The sequence below is a fragment of the Microtus pennsylvanicus genome, chromosome 21, assembly GCF_037038515.1.
Source record: "Microtus pennsylvanicus isolate mMicPen1 chromosome 21, mMicPen1.hap1, whole genome shotgun sequence".
Classification (NCBI taxonomy): Eukaryota; Metazoa; Chordata; class Mammalia; order Rodentia; family Cricetidae; genus Microtus; species Microtus pennsylvanicus.
This window is the reverse complement of record NC_134599.1, coordinates 17895834-17919047: the sequence shown is the minus strand read 5'-3', so window position 1 is coordinate 17919047 and position 23214 is coordinate 17895834. Positions and strand designations below refer to the sequence as shown.

General features: G+C 49.2%; 1 protein-coding gene across 1 annotated transcript in view; it reads left to right on the top strand.

Moving 5' to 3' along the window:
• The window catches only part of Cib4 (calcium and integrin binding family member 4), a 57001-nt gene that overhangs the window by 10637 nt on the left and 23150 nt on the right, over positions 1 to 23214 (top strand). The gene's annotated exons all lie outside the window — the stretch shown is intronic.

Genomic DNA, 23214 nt, shown 5'->3' with positions numbered 1-23214 from the left:
ATCCATCCATCTATCCATTTGTCCATCCATCCATCCGTCTGTCTGTCCGTCCGTCCGTCCATCCATCCATCCATCTATCCATTTGTCCATCCATCCATCCCTCTATCCATCTGTCCGTCCGTCTGTCTGTCTGTCCATCCATCCATCTATCCATTTGTCTGTTCATTCATCCATCAGTCCATCCGTCCGTCCGTCCGTCCGTCCACCCATCCCTCTATCCGTCCATCCATCCCTCTATCCGTCCATCCATCCCTCTATCCGTCCATCCATCCCTCTATCCGTCCGTCCATCCATCCATCCATCCATCCATCCATCCATTCGTCCGTCCATCCATCCATCCATCCATCCATCCATCTATCCATCCATCCATCCATCTGCCCATCCATTTGACTGTCCATCCATCCGTCAGTCCATCCGTCCATCAGTGTTGCCAACCTTCTTAAGGCAGGAAGCTCCTCAGGCATATCTAACCTGCAACCTGACATGTGCAGCAATGACAGCGTTGAATGAAGTCCCTCACCAAAGCCTAATCTCTCCTGAAACAGTCTGGGCTTTGTTTTTTGTTTTTATTTGTTGGTTTGTTTTGATTTGGGCTTTGGCATTCTGGAATATGTGCAGTTCTTGAGTATGACGTTTATGGATGACTATGTCATTTCACAATGTCAAAGGCTGAACACACTGCAGGAGTCACCTGCCTGTTTCCCTCTGGCTTTCTCTACTTTACCAAGGCTGAATCCTAGACTCCATATTCCCAGGACAGACAGACAAGCGGGTGAGTCCTCAGTTTCCCCCTATGTAAAATGGGAGGAGTGGTGGGGTGGCTTGGAGGCTCCTGGCTCCCAACCCCCTGCTGCTCTGCCACTACCAACACACTTCTCGGTTCCTTAGGAACAATGGCTTGAGACTGGCTCTGCTATGAAGAGGCCCTGTCCTTCCCCAGGGCAGCTTGGCCAGGCCCAGACGTACACAAGGAAAGGACTCCCCAGTCACTCTGAGGTTTTAATTAAAATTTGTCCACGGTTTGTGAGAGTCAGGGGTGGGCTGACAAGCCACAACACTCAGACTTCCGCAGACGTCATTCGGATCCTGGCGGAATAGTGATCAGAGCTATCACTATGCAGTGAGGGCCACACCTTCCCTCTGTCTGGAGCAGGATGGGCTCTGAGGGTAAGGCTGCCTCAAAGATGAGGCCAGGGACCTCGGAGGAGGAGCTGGCTACTGAGTGACGATTGTTGTAGTTATTCAACCAATGCTATGGTGGCAGTCGTGGCCCTCAGGTGCAGAGGTGGCTGCGGAACCAGCACCCAGAGGGGTTTGAAATACAAGGATGGAGAAGGTCGAGGAATGAGAAAGTGTGGGCAGGAGTAGAGCTGCCTAAGGGCTGTGTAAATTTTCAACAGCACAAGGAGATACATTCTAATGGCCAAGGCTGCACAGGGAATGAGCCCCCCACCACCAAAAGGAGCCAAACAGATCATGCCAGGAGGCCCTTGGCAGGGGTATTCTGGCATATGCTTGGTACCAAAGGGAACCTGGACTAGATGTCTCCTCAGAGTCTGTAGCTCTGGTTCTGGGGTGAGTCTTGTTCTCTTCGGGATTGTCCTTCACAGTGTATCCCAGACTTTTTATCCCGAAGCTGAAGTCTATTTTCAGCAGGGACTGGAGATATCAACCTCCAATTTTCCCAAGTAAGGACATTCAAAAAAAATATGTCACCCCTAATCACCATCAATTCACTTTTAAAATATGTTAATTTCAGCCAGACCTGATAACATATGCCGTAATCCCAGAACTTGGAGCTGAAAGTGTGTGGGGGGGGATCAGGAGTTCAAGGCCAGCCTGGGCTACAGGAGATCCTGTGTCACAACAGCTATACACCACAAATTAAGTAATTAAACACACACACACACACACACACACACACAGTCGCACCCCAGGAACAAGAGCCTTGGTGGAAGTTGTTATTGCTGTCATCGCCTCTCTTTTTGTCTTATCTTTTCCCCTTTGTCATCAGCTGTCAACCACCATATCACTGGCCTCAGGCTGGACTGAAATCTACATTCCTGTCCCCTACACTCCTGTTGCCTTCTGCATCTAACAAACTTGGGCAAGTGGAGGAACCCTGCAGCCCAGGGATCAGAGCCTTGTTACTCACACTACCCAGAACCTTTTCTGGGACAGGCTTGGAGAAGCTGGGGGGCAGGGGAGGTGGGGATGGGGGACAGGGAACTTTAGGGATTGGTTTAACTTGGTTAGGGGACTTGGATGGTGTGAGAAGAATGAAGCTTTGTTTTCTTAATTGGTTTTCATCATGGAAAAAGCGGGCTGGTGACTTAGAGAGCAAGGCACGAGAAGGTTCCCGGTAGCAGAGATAGCCGGAAAAGCCTGTGGACAAAGACGCCTACTGGTTGGGACACTGCGCCCCTTTTCCACGTGGGGTTTTATGCTCTGTTTGTCTGCTGTATTTGATGTCTTTAAAAGTCAATTAGCTCAATGTTTCTCTTCCTGTAAATAATGACCCTGCTTTCTGTAAACACTGTGAGTGTGGCATGGCGTGACTCGGGTTTCTGGTTTCCTGGCCCGGTGCCTTTGTGTCCACCTGGGATGATGGGTGGCAAAACCTGAGAGAAGACAGAGCGAGCTGTCTGAGAAAAAGGGTGGGGACAGCTTACGCCCTAGCCAGGCCATCTGCAGCATCTCCCTGCCCCCTCCCCCTCCCCAGGATCTCTAAAGAGAACATTAGATTACTCTTCTCAGCCTCTGACCCTCCTGGAGGTAGGTGTCTAGCTCTCTGCCCTCCCAAGATGTCCCATGCGTCACCCCACTCCCATGACTTCCCAGTGTAGTGATCGGATAATTTGAAGCAAAAGAACATTTGGCATTGGGTAGTCAATCTTTTTGCTATTTTTTTTTTAAATAAAATACTTGAAGCAGGCTACTTCACTGAGAATTCAAGAAGTTTATTTAGTTCATTTCTGGAAACTGCAGGCTGCAATGAGGGGCCTCCCCTTGGCTAAATCACATCACAGCAGGAGCCCATGGCTGTCTCTCCCTCTCCTTTGAAAGCCGCTAGAATTCACTCACAGGGCCCCACCTGAATGATTTTATCTGATCTAATCACTTCCCCAAAGCCTCACTTCTGGGCTCTGTACTAGGATTGCTTTCTACTTCCTCCACACCATTAACATAAAGCTTCAGGGATTAAACTCCCTCAGTGAGCAGAGACGGGAGACAGCCTCGGTGTGCAAACCATTAGCAGGTGTCTTGGTCACCACGGCCCTGTACCCTCCCCGGGGCTAAGCTGTGAAATAAAATGTGATGAGCTTTCCTTTCTGCACATTTTTGTTGTTATTTTTTTCTGGATATAATAATTGTTTTTGCTTAGTTTTCTTTGTACATATCATTAACTCCTCATCAAGGCTCTACCAATTGTCTAAATCGCCGAGAGCGTTCAGAAGGGAGGGGTTTCTGTTTCCTTTTCTTAGAGAAGTTTTTCTTGGTGCCTTGTAACTTGCTGTCGTTGGGAGAGGGTTGCACTTTGAACGCAGAACATGCCAGCATCCTAGGTGTCATTGCTTCCCCATCCTTCGGATTCCACATCTTCTCCCTTCGCTCCTATGCTTTGGTGGGGCACATCCTTTAGTCGCTTTCTGATAAAAAACACTGGGAGCTAAGTGTTTTGTGACCCCTTACACATCTGAAAATGTCCTTATTGTCCCTTTACACCTGACTAAGCATTTAGATAGAACTGGATTATAGATTGGAAACCATTTTCCTTCAGGATTTGGGAAGTATCACTTGATTACAGTTTAGCTTTCACTGTTGTTAGTGAGAAATCCAAAGCCTTTCTGTTTTCTGATTCTGTGTGTGTATGTGCATGTGTGTGTGCATGTGCGTGTATGTCGATATGTATGTCTCTGTGTGTGTGTGTGTGCGTGCATGTGTGTGTGCATGTGTATATGTGTGTGCATGTGCGTGTGTGTGCATGTGTATACATGTGCGTGTGTGTGTGCATGTGTATATGTGTGTGCATGTGTGTGCATGTGCGTGGGTGTGTATGTGTATATGTATGTGCATGTGTGTGCATGTGCGTGGGTGTGCATGTGTGTATGTGTGTGTGTGCATGTGCGAGTGTGTGTGCATGTGTGTGTCCTGCTGTTTTGCTTCTTCATTCATGCTCACTTTCTTTCTGAGAACGCGTTGCTCTCATTCGTTGGCTTTGTGGTGTTGGGATTACAGGCACATGCAGCCATGCCTGGCTTTTTAACACGAGAGCTGGGGGTTCAAACTCAGCTAGCAGAGCAAAGAACACTTACCCACTGAGCCATCTCTGCACAGTGTTGTTTGGGTTAGAGTCTTTCATTGGTCTGGGGCTCATCCCTAGGTCTGGGCTGACTGTCCTGCCAGCTCCAGGAATCTGTCTGTCTCCACCACCCCATAGCTGGGATTGCAAGCATGGACCACCACGTCTGGCTTTTTGACAATGGACTCTGAGCCTCACACTGAGGTCCCCTGCTTGCACTACAGACACTCACTGTGCCTTCTCTCCTTTCTAGACTGCGTCTTCAACGCTTATCTTTCAACCACAATGTGGTTTTCACTCTCCCGCTTAAGTGTTTGGTTTCCAGGATCTCATTTGTGTTCTGTCTTCTCCCTTTCTTGAGTAAAACCCTCCCCATTTCCTTCCCTGAATGCAGTTATCGCCTCTGATCCTTCCCTTTGAGGTGCTTTTTGCCATTAGCTGCTGTGAGCCCTCCCTTTCATGCCAGAGGCCGTCCTTGGATATCTGGTAATCGCTTGCTCATAATGAAGAGCGCAAAATGGTTGCCAAAAACCTGTTTCAAAGCTTGAGCCCGTGGGTGGTGTCTGTCAACTGGAGTGCCAGTGGAGAGTGAGTTGAAGGGGCCATTTTTCGGAGGATTCCCTAGAAACACGGGAGTGTTCTGTGAGCCAGCATCCTAGAGCCAAGTTGAGAAACCGGCTGGATGAGTCTGGGTTTAACATCCACTTATTCATTCACTTCCCAGCCTTCAGCGGTGTCTGGTGTCCCCCAGGTGCTAATTAGCTCACACAAGCAAAGCTTCCCTACCTTTGGTAAGGCTGGAGATGGCGTTCTCTCAGCACACAGTGCAGAAGGCTCCAGAATTCAGACGCTCTGAGACACTTGCCACCAGCTGTCCACATGGGCGGCCTCTTTTTCCAGCACTACCAGGGCGTGCAAACCCCAAGCCTAGAGAGGGTGGGCTCAGGTCCTGATCTCTCGTCTCTCTCTCTCTGCTGTTCACTCACAACGTGTTTGCTCCCCCACAGGTGTGCCTGTTAACTGGCGTCTCCTCGTGGTCTGTGTTTGTTTGTAGCTCTGAGAAATCCCTTTGCGTTGCATTGAGTGCCAGAGGGCGTGAAGTTAGGTCCAAGTGTCCGCTGCTCGGGGGTAAAGTGAAGTATCACAAATGCCAAACTTGCTGTCACTCCCGCCATGTCCCACACATGGCAGTTATTGCACCAACTTTTGTCATCTCCTCCCGACTCCACACCTGCCAATGCACCGCTTGGGTGGAGTTCTCAGAGCCCCATCCATGCCTGATGCTCCTCATTCTGTATGTTCCTCATTCTGTATGCTCCTCATTCTGTATGTTCCTCATTCTGTATGGTCCTCATTCTGTATGGTCCTCATTCTGTATGTTCCTCATTCTGTATGGTCCTCATTCTGTATGTTCCTCATTCTGTATGCTCCTCATTCTGTATGCTCCTCATTCTGTATGGTCCTCATTCTGTATGGTCCTCATTCTGTATGGTCCTCATTCTGTATGTTCCTCATTCTGTATGGTCCTCATTCTGTATGGTCCTCATTCTGTATGCTCCTCATTCTGTATGGTCCTCATTCTGTATGTTCCTCATTCTGTATGGTCCTCATTCTGTATGTTCCTCATTCTGTATGTTCCTCATTCTGTATGGTCCTCATTCTGTATGCTCCTCATTCTGTATGGTCCTCATTCTGTATGTTCCTCATTCTGTATGTTCCTCATTCTGTATGGTCCTCATTCTGTATGGTCCTCATTCTGTATGCTCCTCATTCTGTATGGTCCTCATTCTGTATGGTCCTCATTCTGTATGGTCCTCATTCTGTATGCTCCTCATTCTGTATGGTCCTCATTCTGTATGGTCCTCATTCTGTATGCTCCTCATTCTGTATGTTCCTCATTCTGTATGCTCCTCATTCTGTATGCTTTTCATTCTGTATGCGTCCCCTTTCCATCCTCGACCAGATGCCCTGCAGGCCACTGGGATCCTCTCTCACCTCCAGGAGGGCTCTGCCCGGGGACCCCTAGTGGTTCTGCCGCTGTTCTCTATTTTCATTATAAGATAGGAGGAACCATGGACGAGGGACTTTTTTTTTCTTTTCTTTTTCCTTTTTGGTGGAGAATGCCTGGTGTAGAGGGACTACATCCGTAGTTGGCTGAGCACTGTGTGCAATCTCAGGTCTTACAGAGCCTCTTGTTGGGAGCTCTGGGAAAAGAGCAAGAAGGTCATCAGTTACTTCCTCTTTGCTAAGCTCAGTGTCCAGATCGTAGTGCCCAAACATGGTGCCCTGTTGGTCTATACAGCTCACCTTGTGGGCATGGCCTCTTGCAGACAGATCAAGCCAGACACACCTTTGTTCTCCATCTGTGTCCTTTTCCACTTCTTAGGGCCTAAGGAAAGGCTTTCTGGGGGCCAGGCAGGTCTCAAGGCAGCACACTCTCCCCTCCAGAGGAGCTTCTTAATATGTCTTAATATGTCCTGGGTCTAGGCCAAGGCAGTGGCTGAATACTCAGAGAGCCTGCAAATAGACTTTGCTAGTGGTCCCTGCTCGGCTGGTGCATGCCTCAGCCTGGCTAGAACCCTTGGCTTAGTACAAACTGCTACCGCAGGTGGCCGTCTGACTTCACCCTGCTGAGTCCTGAGCTGGAAGAGGCCTTCAGGTCTCTGGGCTTCTTTTCTAGGTGAGATGGCTCAGGTATGAGTGATTCCTCTAGTCCTCTGGGGAAAGGTGGGGGCAGGAGGAAGCCGGAATCAGGACGCTAAGGGTCTCCCTGAATATTTAGCAATCGACTTGCTCACAACCATCTCATGGTGGCCACTGCGCGTGCACAGCCTAAGGCAGAGGGGCCTTCACAAGTGAAGTCAAAGTTGGCAGATGAGAAGGGACGCACAGTGTGACAGTGCCCCTCTCCCCTTCCAAGCATAGGCGGTGTCCACATTTTACCTTCAGAACACCTCCACACCCCAAGGAAACACGCTATCAGGGGGTCCCTAGATGAAGAGCTGACAGGACTCCCCTAAAACCCAGGACAGCCCAGGGAGTGTTATTGTTATCCAGCAAACTCAGCGGCAGCAGGAGGGGACAGCTGGGCCTGGTAATAATCCTTAGACTGTATTTAGGCCACTGTCCTGAGCCCCCCTCATCCTCAGCTATTTCCTGGCACGCTATAAAAAATAAATAGATTTAAAACAGCAACAGATTGGATGGGTGCGACAATCCCAGTGCCTAGCCCCATATGCCTGCCCACTGCCCCGGGTCATATGGTTGTGAGCTGTTTCCCAGGCTGCCTGTTTGAGTCTCATACTCTTTGAGGCACTTGGATGCCTACAGACAAGGAAACTAGGTGGTCGGAAGCCTGACCCAAGGCCATCTAGTCCCCCAAATACACTTGAACACAAGCATTTCATTTGCTCTTCTCCGTCTTCTAGGGGAAACGGCACCAAAGTGGGTGTGCGTGCACGCGAGTGTTGGGAGCAGGAAGCAGGACGGGAATGTTATTGGCCTGGGTGGCTGCTGATTGACTCTACAGGACGGCCTCCTCAGGCAGGAGGTCACACTTGTGTGTCTCTGTGTTGTCAGGGCTTCTACGCAAGTCTCCATATGATGGTAGCCTCTCCGCCCTTAGCACCCAGTCTCTCTGGCTCCTGGGGCAGGCCTGGGAATTGTCTGATTCCGGAGTCCCCAGACTGGGCTCCACCCCTAGTACCCAGACTCCTGAGTGGGGCGAATGTTCCACTGAGGAAAAAAAAAAAGAGAGAGAGAGAACAAAGAGCCTGCTGGACTCCCAGGCTCCCACCCTGAAGCACCACCTCCAGGGGCCTGAGGTCACTTGGAGCTTTCCACCCATCCAAGACAAGCAGCTGGATCTCAGAGATAAATAAATACTAGGGGTCGACCAGAGACCCATTGCCTCTCCAAATGAAACCCGCAATCTTGGTTTCTCTGCTCCCTCAAGGGCTGCAAGGCACGGTCTACTAGGCCCAGCTCAGGCCAGCTGGCTGCTCCAGCCCAGCCCCTAACAGTCCTGAAACTTGAGCTGTGCCTAGCAGGATGTAACTCATGCCTCACTTCATTTAATCTACAAGGTAACTTTGAGGAAGAAGTAGTTCCCTCCTTGGCAGCAGGGATGATCAAAGGGGTTAACAGCTCATCAGTCCAAAGCAGGACTGAAGTCAGTCTCAACCTCCAGCTCCTCAAGCTCCCCCCCACCCCCACCCCGCCCGGCCCCAGTGGGAGGGTCCAGGCTCCCTGATGTCGAGTCAGAGCTGGGAGGGCAATTTGGCAGCTGGCTCACTCCCTGCATTTTCAAGCATCATTAGATCTTTTTTCTGACAACTTCATCAGTTAGCAGGGCTTGGAATTGGCAAAAATCCTTATTTAGACATTCAGCCAAAGAATTAAGGGGTTTGTTTCAGAAAAAGCTCAGTGCTGGGAGAGGCCATCTCTGTTCTGGGCTGAACAGCAGCACAGGGACAGGTCTGACAGGCAGGCTTGGCCCTGCCACCAGCACCTAGCCACCTTGAGCACAGCACTGGTCTCCTCCAGGCCTCGGTTTCCTCAGCTTCCCGGTGGATCCATTCCTACCTCCTACCGGGCAGCTAGGAGAGCAGAGAAGACAAAGGGGAGGTCTGGGTTCTGGGTTTGGTTTTTCTTCTCTGATTTTCCTCAGTTGGAAACTGGAAGACCACAAAGATATTAAGGGCCACTTTTCCCTCATTCCGTCTGGGGGAGTTTCGTACCGTGTAGCCTCTGGTTTTGAGTGGACCCAAGAATCGGGTAATGGATAGAATTTCTTACAACCGACCTAGTGCAGTTGCTCAATCTGTCTTTCACCCATCCAGGAGTAGCAGAAAGGTACGTGTTCATGTGCACAGAGTTCAGCCGTTCCTGTGTCTCCTCTCATGTCACACTTCACTGTAGCATCTCAGCCACCCTGGGAAATTGCCTGCTGTTACTGTCTGCAAAGAGAGCTGGGGGGAATTGAGGCACAGAGTCGCTAAGTGACCTGCCCTCAGTCACCCAGCTAGAATCCAGCAAAGACCGGAATTCAAATCAGGACATATGCCCGGGGTCTAACCATCCTTGCCACTTACCATTTAGCGCTTCCTGGATTTTTCTCCCAGCCAGGCCCCTGATTCTCTAATGATTCACCATTCCTCAGTTCCCGAGAGCAGAGCAAATTCTCTATCCTCTGAAGACCTAAGAGACATTTGGTATTAGAAAGAGAAAAAAAAAACATCTGGGCAAAGCATCGAACTTCTCAGTGCCGTTGCCTTTAAGATGGGAGCGATGCCTCCTCTCTTTCGGTTCATATAAGGATCCTGTCACACTGAGTTCATTGCTGTGCTTGCCACTCCCTGGGAGAGGCTATGGAGTTAGGTTGGGATAAGTACCACGTGGGAAGGTTGAAGGAACAGGAGGCCACATGGAGGAAGGGTCTCCCCAGGTATCTGAGGTGGCAGGGACAGCCTGTGGCCAGGTTAAGACAGGGATTGTATGTGTTGCCTGTGTGTATGTGTGCATGTGTGTCTATGTTGTCCACGTGCATGTTGCCTTTGTGTGTGTATGTGTGTGCGTGCACATAGGAACATGCACACTCACCTCTGTGTGTGTGTCTGCATGTGTCTGTGTGTCGGTTGCTTGTGCATGAGTCTAGTACGCTATCAATTGAGAACACAGCAGATTCCTCCTTCCCCGGTGCTTAGAACACACAGCTGAAATTCTCTTGACTAAGACTTGGGCCCACATTCCCAAAAGGGAGGTAAGAGTCTGAGGAGGGGCCCATGGACCTGGAGGTTTGCTTGTCCAGCACCCCAGGCCCTGTCCTACCCTCAGAATACAAGATAAATAAGTTCTCCTCAGCTTTTCAAGAGTGCTGGTCCCTAGGGCCTTCTCAAACCGCTGGCTGGAGGCACTATTCCCCTCATGTCTTTGCTGATAACTTCATTTGCGCCCCCAGAGACCTCAGACTAGTTTAAAAATAGAAAAAAATAAACAACATTGTTCCTCATGCACCCCCCTTCCCCTTCAGGCTTCCTAACGAGGTGCTGGCTGGGCCCGCCAGGGCTCTGTTCCCAGGGTTTTTGACCCTCTGCCTGCTGCCGCCTCCACGGGGACTAGACGCCCTGCGGCTCTGAAGGGCTTCTCTGTGACCTAAGCCTGATGCTAGGAAGAAGGACACACCACCTGCTATTGGTCACATCACCCTAGACAGATGGAGGCGGGGACATCTCCAGGTATAGAGGGACAGGCTCAGCTAAGAAGGGACTCCCACTTTTGGCTCTAGCCTGAGCCCCTTTCAGAAGGACCAGAGAGCCCTCTTTTGAGTACTGGCACCTCCTAAGCAATTCTGGCTTGCCATTTGGCATCCTGACCTTTCACCGGCAGCCTGGGTCACACCTCAGTTTGCTCCTTCTGGGAAATAGAACAGACAGGAGGGAGCATCTCAGCCCACCTCAGAGGGCTTTCTGCTGCCTGGAGGAAAAAGTGGTCCCCGGGAAGTGAGTGGAACACGGGGGTCAGTGGTCCTAGAGGAGTGGCCAGAGAGGGAGGCTATGACTGTCTTCTATGGTTGGCAGACCCACTGTGGGTCTCCCACCTCCCACACAAGAACTGGAGAGAAGTTATGTGTCCCTGAAAAGTCGAGGAGGGACTCAAACCTCTCCTATTGGGAAGGTGACAGAAAAATCATGGTACTCCACCACAGAAGGGCTTGAGACCATAACCGCATGAGCTGGCTGTCCTGGTAGGTACCTTAAACTTGCCCTGGCAGTTGGTGGTGAGACTTGGAGCCAAGGTGATGAACGTCCTTTGGTTTCTGAGAGTCCTGCACCCTTAGTTCAGCTAGCTTCTGGGAGAGAGGCCACCCTTTCCCTCACTCGGCCTGAGGCAGAGTGTCAGAAGTAGATGGTGGCTTAGCTAGTGTCAAGAACTGAAGGAAGAGCCTGTGGCTATGGCACAGCTCCTCAGGTGGCAAAACAAAACAAAACATAAACACCCTTCCCCATTAGAAATGGCTTTTCTCTGGAGGTGGCTAAACGCTTCTGCTTCTCATTGTCCCCAATTGCCATCCGTGCAAAGCCTATCTTTGTCCTGTCCCCTACCTCCCATGAACTGGTACCTACAGGGGGCAGCTAGGGGAAGAGCTGACAAGCAGCTCTGGGGCATGGACTGGCTTCCTCTCTACAAAGCAAAACTGTGTCCTGCCAGCTGCCCTTATTCCCCTCTTCTTCCCCAGGCAATGGCCTCCGGGACAAGAAGAATTGTCTACACACAGGACAGCAGCTAATGTGGTCCATTCTCTTCCCCCAAGTGTCCACCTCCTTCAAAATGCCCCTGGGTACCGGCCGGGGGACTATGGGAAAATGGGGAGAGACTGCGTTCTCCTGGATGGGGACCAGCACAAGGCCCAGTACGGCTCCCAGAACACTGTAGAAAGCATCAAAACTGCTAACTGGTCCTCTGCCTTTCACTGTTGGGAATGTCTCTGGAAAGGTAAATACAGATGCTCTGAGATACAAATGACAGAAGTGGGCCATGTTCCAATGACCTTCCCTTCTCATCAGGCTCTTTCCTCAGCAAGACTCCAGTTCTGGCTGCCGCCCTTACAAGGCTGGCTACCAGGAGGTTTAGGGTCAAAGGCTTCAGCCTGAGTAGCTCTCACAAGCCAGGCTTCCCCACCCTACCTAAATATACCAATTAAAAACACAAATGATAGTGAAACATGGGGAAAGGAGATCTGTTAATGCAGTGGCATTGGAAAGTGGGGACAAACAGGTTTGGTGATTCCTGAGATTTAGGCTTAAACAGAGCAAGAGATATGGAGAACCAGATAACCCGGACAAGGTGTGGACCTTGCTTCAGTTCCACTCCTCACTCCCCCCAGCATGAGGCCCCTGGGGGAAATTCTAGTTTCTTATATCCCATTCTTTAAATAGTCTGAGAGCCAAAGGGAGGGACCAAGTGTCTCTCTTTAGAATACCTTTGCTCCTGCCAGGATGGCTACACCAGAAGGGGCCAGCCTCTTCCTGGGCCTGGAGGTGGGAAGTCCAGCCCTGCCTAGCCCAGCCTTTGCTTATGAGCAAATGAAGCAGCCAGTGGGAAGGGTAACAGGTTCCCAGAACACCTGTTGTTTTCTGGTTTGTTTTTAATTTGTTGTTAAGAGTAGTGTGTCAACAAAACACAAGCTTTAAAGAGGAAATCAATTCCTTGGCACCCATTAAACACAACGCAAATTTTCATTTTCTATTTTCTCTTGCCATCTTTTTTCCCCTGGTCATGCTATATTTTGCAACATGGTAGATGTGCCTAGATGCAATTTTATTTTGTGTTTTTTCTCCCCATTAGGCATAAATGCTTTTTTCATGTTGCTGAATAGCCGGCGTGATTGTGGTCTGATGGCTGCATAATTGCATTGGCTTCTAATTGACCAAACAAACCCTCCCCTCACGGCTGAGCAGTAAGGCTCTTTCAAGGGGTTAGTTATTTTTCTGCTACTATAAATAACATCACAGTAAACACCCTCATGTATTATTTTCTTCATTTTTTGAAATTATTTTCTGAGTCTAGACATCCAGTTTCTCCTTGGAGGCAGTGAGTCGACAGGGCTGTCCACTCCAGGAACTAGAACGGAGCAGTCATTAAAATGAAAATTGCCTCAACTATGTAGCAATATGGGAAAACATTTATGCCTTGTGTGGGGAGGGAAAAGCACAAAGTGAAAGACTGGGGTATTTAAACATCCTCCACTCAAATCAATGTGAGGAGAGTGAGCACTGTGGCACGTAGCTAGAGACGTCTCTTCAAGTGGCCATGATGGCCAACGGTCTCTCTGCACACGGATTTTCAATCCAGAGCGGTGTATTCATTGTCTCTGATCCATTTTCTCCACTCCCTCATGATGGCATAATGAACAAGAACGTTCTCAGATGTGACAGTGTCAACAGGGACCCAGAACTGAGCTGGGGTCCACAACTTCAACATCTCCTGCTGTGTAGTGGTCCCGGTCTAAGTACCCTGCGTCACTCTAGCTAGTACTAGAGGAACGGATGCAGGAACTGTGTGTCTGGGACAGATTAGCTCCGCTGCCCACTGCACTCAGTGCTGGCACCCACCGGACACTTACCACTTCTTGCCTGGTCCCCCATGAGCTGGTGCGCTCAGCCTGACGCCGCCACACATGTTCCAGAGCATGCTGGGAAAGTACGGGTCAGCTAGACTGGGGACCAGATTCCCAACTTTCCCGCTTATCGAGTCCAGTTCCTTCCTCCTTTGTGCCTTGATTTTCATAGTCAGTGTAAAGTTCCCATTACTGCCTGGGTTGTAGTAAAAGCAACGACAGGAATGCACCCTGGGGCAGTGCCTGGGAGGTAAATCTAGAAGTTAGAGTTTCTTCCTTTCCTTGTTGTTGATCCTCGGCCAGCAGGAGTGGGGAAAAGGCAAGGTGCCCAGAGGTCTGAGTCAACAGCTGGTACCAATAAATACCCAGATAGTGATGCCCCATGGTTGGTTAGGTCCTTATTGTGCAGGCTAGCTTCTGTTGACTGGACATAAGCTGGAGTTATCTGAGAATGGAGACTCTCTCTTAAGGAAATGCCTTTGAAAGATTGGCCTGTAGGTGAGCCTGTGGAATATTTTAATAATAGTGATTGATTTGGTAGGACCATGCACTGGCCAGATGGTTCTAGGGGTATAAAAAAGCTAATGGAGCAGGCCATGAGGAGCAAGCCAGTAAGTAGCAAGCACTCCCCCATGGCCTCTGCATCAGTTCCCGCCTCAAGGGTTCTGATTTCCCTAGATGACCGACAGCACACTGTATGAAGAAAATAAGCTCTCTCATCCCCAAGCTGCCTTTAGCCACGGCATTTATCCCAACAACAGGCCATGAAGACATCAGTGATCAAAACCAGCTTGGCAGGAGTCTGGTCATGAGGCAGGGTGGGGAGAGGACGGATGTGGTGGCCAACACCTATGACCCTAGCACTTGCGAGGTGCAGGCAAGATCCTGAAGATATCAAGAACATCCGAGGCGACATGCCTAGGCTTGAGACCAGCAAGGTTTCATGAGACTCCGTCTCCAAACGCAAAAAAAAAAACAACAACAACAACAACAAAAGCAAAGAAACATAGATAAACAAAGGCATCTGGAGAGGTTATTTTCCATCAAGAACTAGGGTGCAATTCCCAGTGTTTTTATTTGAATTTTGTTTGAGACAAGGTTCACTCTGCAGGCCAGGCTAAGGTCCAACTTGAGAAAATTATTCTGCCCCCATTTCCCCAAGGATTGGGATTATAGGTATAGCCCACCTTGGCTAGCCCATTGCTCTCTGTTGATTCACAAGGAAATCAAAACAGACCACGTCTCTTTTGCTTAGACGTACCAACCAAAGGGGTTTATTGTGTCACAGAGACCTACATCTTACAGAGTTTACAGTGGCATGGCTCCCAGGGTGTCCTGGGACAGGTGACCCCAGAAAGCTGCAAAAGCAATGGTGCTGCCTTCTAGATACTCTGACTGGGGGTTGGGGCACACTAGCCCAGACCAGCAACTTCCTGGGCAGTAAAAGGCCTGTTCTGGAAACTTCCTATGTCTAGGCTGGCCTTTGGCAGCTGGGTTCCTCCTAGTACTTTGTCTCCTAGTTTGAATGAACTGCCCGCGGACTACAGGTGCAAAGTGTATTGTAAACGATTTTTATATTGGCCGTCCTGGGTTTTGTTCATATTTTCTTCAGAAAGCCGTAGAAACTGTCATTAAGCTCTCGGCCTGTACCCTAGGAACTGCCCCCATGCACCTCACCATGCAACACTGCTAAAACAGAGAAACCAGCCCTGCTCCCAGAGTTGCAACTAGGGCACCAGGAACCACCTGCTCTGAATGAGACCTGGAGAGGCATGGAGTTGTAGTGGTGTGAACCTTCTCACCCCATTCCACACTTTGTGGGGTACACACCCTCTCTCCCATTACTTCCTCACTTTGTGAGGTACACGGCCCTCTTTCCCATTAATTCCTCACTTTGTGGGGGTACATGGCCCTCCCTCTTCCTTGCCTGTTGTGCTTCTTCCTGGGGGTTGAGGGCACAAGGGACGGAGAGGTGGGGCTCGTCTTGCTTCTCCTTATGTCCTTTCTGCCTCCACTTCACATTTACCCAAACAAACTCTTGGCCTCTTAACAGAGATTCATAAACACTGCCCTAGACAAGCTCTGTAGTAACCACAGAGGTCTGGGGAGAGGTTGGGTGGCTACGAAGAAGTGGCCCATCTTGAAGGCTTGCATCTATCCAGCCCTCACACCCTCTCTCTCTAGGCTCTGCCCTCCTCCCCTCTGCCTCCTAGAGAGCCTCTGGGCCTCCTGCCTTCCTCTTAGGCAGCAGCTGTTTCCCCAGCAAGTCCTCCAAGCAGAGGGTCATCCCACCCCCAGGACCCACCCTCGCAGGACCAGTGGCTTCGGAATGTCAATAGCAATTGTTTTCCCACTGTCTTCATAATTAGATGAACCGGCAAAGCTATAGCACTGAACTAGAGAGTCATTTCCACAATCCCAGCTCTTTATTGGGTGTTCTGGCAGAAGGCAGCCAACAGCAATACATTTATTTATTTCTTAACTAAATGCGGTAAACATTGGAACGAGAGAAGGAAGGGAAGGGAATGCCTGTCATGTCACAGGGTGCGTTTGAAGGAGAGCCAGCTTATCAGAGGTGGAGTTAATTGCAAACAAGAGCACACAAAAGGAGCAGCCATGGGGAGCAGGGCACCTGTGTGACAGTCAGTGTCTTTGTGAGACCTGATTGTAAAATGGGGGCCCTGGTGTAGGATGTCCGGGCTGAACCAGGGTTTTCAGACTGGGTGTCTGTCCTGTTCCCAGAGGCACTTTCCCCTGCCCCCAGCTCTGTCCGGCCTTGTTGGGTAGGGGCAGGAACCACCAGGGTAATCGACCCAAGGGCATCTTAGATTTTGCCCATTTCCTGGTATTGCGATGGTCACTGGAGTCGTCTGTGTTGTCTGATCATTGGCCACATGGAGAATGCCTGTTCTGATAAAGACTGGCTCAGAAGGACCACTGTGGTTAAGGAATTGGAATTCCCACTGCAGCGCCCTTTGGGCTCAGAGCTGCCCGCAGCAGGCACAAACCTCTGCGATACTCTGCACAATGAAGCGATGCACGGGCAGGTACGAAATCCACGGGTGTCATCCTGGCATGCTGGCTTGATTGGCACTCACACCACACAGTTCTGACTTTGACAGGGTGACCGTGACACTGACAGGGGACAGGCAGTGTGGGCTGGACTTACAATGCTGTAGAACACTCATCGAGGAACTGCCAGTACCAGACGCCAATATGGTCTCATTCAAACTGCACAAAAACCCGAGAGCAGAGTCCTGATTTCTGCTTCTTTTACAGATGGGGAAGTGGAGAGGTTGTGTGGGTTAGCCGAGGTCACGTGGCTTGTTGCTATGTTATTACCCAGAATCTTGAATATTGTTTAATATGGTGTGTGACACCGTGAATTTGACTTATTAAAAATGCTAACAGAAGACAGGAGTGGTGATGTGCACCTGTAATCCCAGTACTCTGAAGGCCGAGGTAGGAGGCTGCAAGTTCCAGACTGGCCTGGGCTACATAGCGAGACCTGGCCTCTAAAACAGATGACGTGAAAAGAGACAGTTATGACGTACGGAAGGCTTGCTGTTCTTGTTGCTAATAAATGTTGGTAATCAAGCCAGGCAAGGCACACTGGTTTGCTTGATTTCTTTCTTTTATCCTTTTGCCTGTTCAAGTTGTACAAACAAAACACTGAAACTGTATAATCTGGTTAAAAGCTGCAACATAAAAAAAAATCTCATAGATATCAAATTAAAAGTTGCTATGGAGCTGGTGAGATTGACCGGTGGGAAAGGGGGCTGCTTGTTGCCAAATCTGATGATTGTGCTTGATCTCTCGAACTCACATAATAGAAGAGGAGTTGTTCTTTGCACTTTGTATGTGTGCAATGGCGCATGCGCACGAGTGTGTGTGTGTGTAAAAATAAATGTTATAAAAAACTTATACTATGCTGAGTTTGGTAGCGCACCAACACTTGAGAAACAAAGGCAAGAGGGTCCAGAATTTGAAGTTGTCCTTAGTCCCTTATCGAGTTCAAGGCCAACCTGGACCACATGAAAAAAAAAGATTTATACTAGCATTTTGGAGACCACCCACTTCTAGAATCTCTGCTTGGTTCACTAGGAGCCACGTCTTCCACAGCACAAGGCCCAGCTTCTGGATGGCCTCTGCAGACTGAGGGTCTTTGACCTCCACCTCAGGGAAGGTCTAGGGCAAATGGATCTTCTGGAAGGTTCCTCGGGGAAGCATGACATATCTATGGGCCTGGAATCTAGGAAGAGGCTGGGCTGGTGGCTCTGCGCCAGGCTCAGGCCTCGTGAGTCCACGGTTGTTTAATAATATTTAATGTTTTTACTGCTCCGCTCTCGTATTTGTTCCGTCAGTGATCTGCCTCCAGCTGCCGGCAGGACACATCCCCGGCTTGTCCCTGCCAGCCCATCTGTTACCAGGAGACAGCTCTCACAGGACCTTTAAGAAGGGTGAACTTTTGTGGCACAGACCAATGGGAATGAGGCCTGGGGACCTGGCCGTAGAAGAAGGGTGTCCACCTACGCCAGCTTCATCCTCTGAGTTTCCACTCCCTTCCCTGAAGTGGGCATGCAAGGTCATGCAGAGAAATCCTGGCCTCGGAGGGGCTTCGGGGTTCCAGTCCAGCGCCGGCTCTGTACTGTGCTCTGTATTCCCACTTGTCCTGTGGAAGCTGGGTATCTGGGAGAAGAGGCAACCACGAGGGGCCTGGAGCAGGAGAGAGCCCTTGGCCTCACGCTGTGTCCTCTTCCCCTTTCTAGGGTGTCTCCAGAGATCTGGCTGCATCTCCTCCCTGAACCCACCTCAGTCCTGCTCTCTGCTGGTTTCCCTCCGAGGCTGTTTGTCTGTCCTTCCTCTCAGAACACGCTCCCTGTTCTAGTTCCTGCCGTCACGCATTGCTGTCTCAGTATTTCAGCTCTTCGGAGATTTTCCTTTCCACAGTTTCAATTATCCATGGCCAACTGTGGCCTACCAATGGTGTTACTTACATGGTCTGCAAACAAGTAGTTTTTGTTTTGTTTTCATTTCTTAAAAAAAAAAATTGTGTCTCTGTGTGGCTGTGTGCACAGGGGTACAGTTGTCCTCGGAGGCTGGAGTTGTTGGATTCACCTGTGTCAATGAAGTTTCTGGCAGTTATGGGTGCTGAGAACCAAACTCAGACAGACCCTCTGCAAAGACAGCACAAGTGCTTAACCCTTGAACCATCTCTCCAGCCCCCCAGAAAAGAAAAGTTTCTTACATTTCAAAGAGTGCGCCGTTTCTGAGTAGCCTGGTGGCGTCTTGCTTTCCAGCTGGAGACGTGAATCTCCCCTGTGCCCAGTGTGCCCACACTGTGTATGCTCCCTTCCTGCTGAACGCTCAGCAGCCATCCCAGGGATCTGAGCAACTTGAGGAATCAGGGAACTGTGCGAAGCGTCAGTCCTAGCTTTATTTTCCCTGTCCCTTGATGATAAGGGGCTGCGGTATTTGATTTAGACCTTTTTTCTACATTTCATGTCTCTGGGGAGACTCTGTAAGTGCCAGGAGCCTTGTGGAAGAGGCAGAGGTAGCTCCCCTGTCTTTTTGGGACCCCCAGGATCTAGTTCTATGACTCACGCTTACACACTTGCTACAGGGACTTGAGTTCAGATTAGGAGCTTTGCTCACGCCCGCAGAAGAAGTGGTGTTTTCACTACCACTGCCTTGTCTCTGGAGCCCCTAACAGCTAAGGGATTCTGGGTAGTGCCTTGGGTCCATATGCCTTGTTCGTAGAAACATGATTTTGAGAAAGTTTCTTGGACTTTAATTAAATAGCTGAAGGATTTAGAAGCTCTGTTCCGCAAGGCTCTTCGGGGCAGTGACACACAGCTATGGGCCAGTTATTCCTGTGAGCCCTTTCTCACTGTCCAATGGAAGGCTAGGGTTTATCCTGCCACCTGTCTGCATACAGCAGGCGCTCACTCGTGTTGGTTGTACGAACTGACCCTGTGGGTCTGACCTAACACTGCCACCTTCTGGTAGAACTGCCCTGGTGCTGAAGGGCTATTCCGGGGTTCAGCTCAGAAAGTAGGAATTCCTCCCCTGCAGAGGACGATGGAAGGGAACCCCACACAGAAGCGTAGCCAGGCTCCACTGCTCTCGGGGAGCACAGAGCTCCATCAGCCTGTGGCCCCCATGCCACTGCCTCTGGTAACAAGCTCTTCCATTCCCCTGGGACAGTGACATCCCAGGAAGCAGATAACTCAGAAGTGGCAGGATGATGGGTTCCACCATCCCCTGGCCAGTGACCCCAGTGGCCCTCTCCTGCCACGGACAAATGCTCACTTCAGCTGTCCTTTTTTTTCTACTGTCGGCATTAATTTCCCCGCAGGCACCGTTTTCACTAAAACCCACAACTTCGGATATGCTTTTATTTTCATTTAGCTCAAAGTTATTTTCTCCATTTTTTTGAGGGTTTCCAAGAGGTTTTCTCCAATATTGATTTCTAATTTAATTTAGCTATGGTGAAAGAATGTAGTTAATATGATTCGTGTCCTCTTGAATCTAGTGACTTGCTTTTTATCCCAGAATCTGGTCTGTTTTGGTCAATGTTCCAAAAGCACTTGAAAAAAATAAATGTATATTTTCTGAGAGAGGTAGGAGCTTTCTAGAAAACGTCCATTGCATCTGGTTGGTAGAGAGTCTTTATATTCTTCATGACTTTGGGGACAATTTACTTGTTCTATCAATTATTGGCAGAAAAAACGTTGGCATTTTCAAATGTAATTGTGGATTGTCTTTTCAGAGGAATTTTCTCATGTATGTCTTCTTTCTGGTGTCCTTTACCCCTTTGTGTAGATCCAAGTTTCTTTCTGGTGTTTTCCTTCTGCTTATTCTGCTTTACTTCCTGGAATGCTTTTTCTAGCTCTGGTCTGTTGCTACCAAATTCTCTCAGCTTTGTTTGTTGGGAAGAAATAATTCTTGTGTCTTCATGTCTGGAGGTCATCTTTGCTAGGTATAGAATATAGCAGGACAAGAATCCCCCATCCCCGAGAATTAAACAATAGTTTTATTGTCAACTGATCTTCCCAACAAGAAATATGGTGTCATTTTATCTTTGTTCCTGTCTAGGTCTTCCTTGGCTCTGGAAAAAAGGTTTGTTTTTTTTCCTTACTAGTTCTTAGCATTTGGTTTCTCTGATGAGCAGCTATCTGTAGAGCCCCTTGAATGTGTGTGGTCACAGTTTACAGATCACTTCTTCTCCGATGATGGCTTGCTTGCTTTGAGATAGGGACTTAGTTTGTTGCCCAGGCTGGTCTCAAACTCTCGGGTTCAGGCAACCCTCCTGTGTTAGCCTCCCAAGTAGCTGGGTTTATAGTATGTACCTCTGAGCCCAGCTTCCTTTCCTGCTAGAACGGAGAGAGTGTGACGACAGTTGTTTTTCTGTTCATGCCAGCTCCATCATTTGTGTCCAGTTGGACCCTGTTTCCATTACATGATCTTTTTTCTACTGATGTGGTTCTTTAATGTTTGGCACTTTTGCATGACTGTCTTTGTGTGTGTGCGCGCATGTGCCTGTGTGCTAAATATTGTAAATTTTCTATTCTAATTACCTAGTGCTGAAGTTGTACATACATTCTTGAGTTTCATTCCAAATGTGGTTTGCTTACTGCAACCTTTTGCTCCTGGAATCTGAAGGCACGTTCTCTTTCCTTCCACCCAGCCCTTGCTGAGGTCAGTGTCCCACAGAACCAGCACACCTATCAAAACCAAGAAATTTGAAGCTTGGGAGCTAGTTTAGTCAGCAAAGGGCTTGCTTTACAGGAATCTGAGCTCAGTGCCCAGAACCCATATTAAAAGAAAACCTGAGCACTCACTTGGGCCGCACATATACTAAAATTGGAAAAACACAGAGAATATTAGCATATAGCCCCTGGGCAAAGGGTGACACACAAATCTGTGGAGCAGGGCTGGGGAGGAAAGAGGCAGGCAGATCCCTGAACTCCCAGCCTAAAGGCCATACCTGCTTGGCATATTCCAGGCCTGTGAGAGACCCTGCCTCAAACAAACAAGGTTGATAGTACGTGGGAGCGACAGCTGAGGTTGACCTCTGACCTCCTCGGGCAGGCACACGCATGGGCAAGCAGTGTGCACCTGCAAATGCAAGAGCACATTCCCCGATGTCACCCATCAGCATTAGCTTTTGTAGTGCTCTATTTACATATAGTAAGATTCCACGGAGTTCACGCTGATGCCCTGACTATCACCCCTGGCCTCTGCCCCCTTGCTTTTTTGTACCTTATCTGCATTGTAACTGACCTACCTGCAGCTTGTGTGTTGAACCCTGGTGTAGTCTCAGAATGATTAAGCCGCACACCCCCGTGAGAAACAAACGCCCCTGGACCCCAGAGTACAGTGTGGATGACTTATTCTCTTTCCTCTTTAGAATCCGACTGAAACCCTCTTTCAAAAGTCACTCAGTCAGTGTTTTTCCTCTCTCTCTCTTTGCCCTTTCAATGAGGTTTTGGCGCCTGTTTGCAATGGTCTCACCTGTTGCAGGGCTGGCTTCCCTCCTGAGCTCGCTGCTACCCTGCTGTTAACTGCTTTTAATTTGCTACCGGTGAGAGCGCACTCCTGCGGCGCATGGTGCTGAGGCTTGGAAAAAAATACACGGTGGGGGGGGGCGTGGGGGGATGGCTTAGTGGTTGGAAGCGAACACTAATTTTGCAGAGGACCTGAGTTGGGAGACCCAGCAACTTCTTAGGCAGCTCACAGTCCCCTGTAACTGCGGGGGAACCCGACACCTCCAGCCTGCACATATCCACACAGGCAGACAAGAATGCACAGAGGCCGGACCCGCCCCCTCCACCGTGGCACCATCCAGAGTAGATCCTGCACCCTGAAACTTTCCTTGTGAAACCCCTTAAAGTTAGTTTCTCCTTCCCCAACTAATGGCTTTCACTCTTCTGTTTCTCCATTCCTATAGTTCTGCATTTTCCAGAATAGACTCCTTCAATATACAGCCTCTCTCCCTCCCTTCTTTCTTTCTTCTACCTTTCTCTCCCCTCTTTCTTTCTTTCTTTCTTTCTTTCTTTCTTTCTTTCTTTCTTTCTTTCTTTCTTTCTTCCTTTCTTTCCTTTCTTCCTTCCCTTTACTCCTTCCTTCCTCCCTTCTTTCTTCTACCTTTCTCTCCCCTCTTTCTTCCTCCCTCCCTCCCTCCCTCCCTCCCTCCCTCCCTTCCTTCGTTCCTTCCTTCCTTTCTTTTGGAGATTGGGTTTCACTTAGTAGACTCAGATGAGCCCCACTGAATGAATACTTAAGCCTCCTGCTTCCGCCTCCTGAACGCTAGAGTTACAGGCTTTGTGCCAGTCTCAATGTGTCGCCTTTTTAGTCTGATTTCCTTCACTCAGCGAAATCCATTGAAGGATCTTCGGCATTGTGGTGTTCATCAATGGCTTTTCCTTTCTCCGAGTCGCGTTCCATCTTCTAGCTGCGTCTCTGCTTGTTTATCCATCATGGTTTGAAGTGCATATTGATTGTTGTCGCCTGCCCTTTTATTCCCGAAATGATGCCTTTCGAACAATATAATTTTTCAATTTTAGTATACTCAAATTTATGGCGGTCCCCCTATGGTTAGTGCCTTTGTATGTTGTTAAACAATCTTTGCCTCAGGGTTAAGAAGATTTTATGGGTTTAAAAAAATGTTTCTGAATTTTGACTACTTGTCCTTTCTATGAGATCGTGGCTCAGCCTGGGTTGGTTTTTGAGTTTTATGTGAGGTAGGGATCAAGATCCGTCATTTCCCCAGGTCACTGTCTACCAACCC